We start from the raw sequence: 558 nt of genomic DNA on the forward strand, positions 1-558 counted from the left end.
GGGGGGGGGTACAAAAAGGTACAAAGTTATCAAGTTACAGTAGATTATACCTGTTTGTGAGTTGATGTTCTTAATGAGACGTGACTAAAGAGAATCTCACACAGGATATTGCATTGCATTATGGAATAGGTTGCCTCAGTATGGTATGTACGGAGTAACACGACCCGTCTAGATCCATCTGTAAAAGTTGCACTTTCATTCAATTACCAAACAAGACATTACGTTTTTTTTAAACTAAACATAATTAGCAAAAAGAATAAATCAATTAACATTGTTATTCTCTATCACCCAAATAGGTGTAACCACAAAACAAGCTAGCTAGCTGCCTAGAAATTTGATCAAGAGAATACTGCAAAATTATGGCGTTATGGTGTCTATATACGTAATAAATGAAAGCAAGTCTAGACACTCAACTCCAGAACATACCGACAGCAACCCCAACTACTTCCTGCATGCTCATTTGGATCCATGGAGCCAAGTATGAATGAAAGGCAATGTTGCTTCCCTCTTGCAAAGAACAGACAGGACTGTCTGTAGTTCACAGACTCAAATGTCCAT

This window comes from Etheostoma spectabile, chromosome 15 (assembly GCF_008692095.1).
Source record: "Etheostoma spectabile isolate EspeVRDwgs_2016 chromosome 15, UIUC_Espe_1.0, whole genome shotgun sequence".
Lineage (NCBI taxonomy): Eukaryota > Metazoa > Chordata > Actinopteri > Perciformes > Percidae > Etheostoma > Etheostoma spectabile.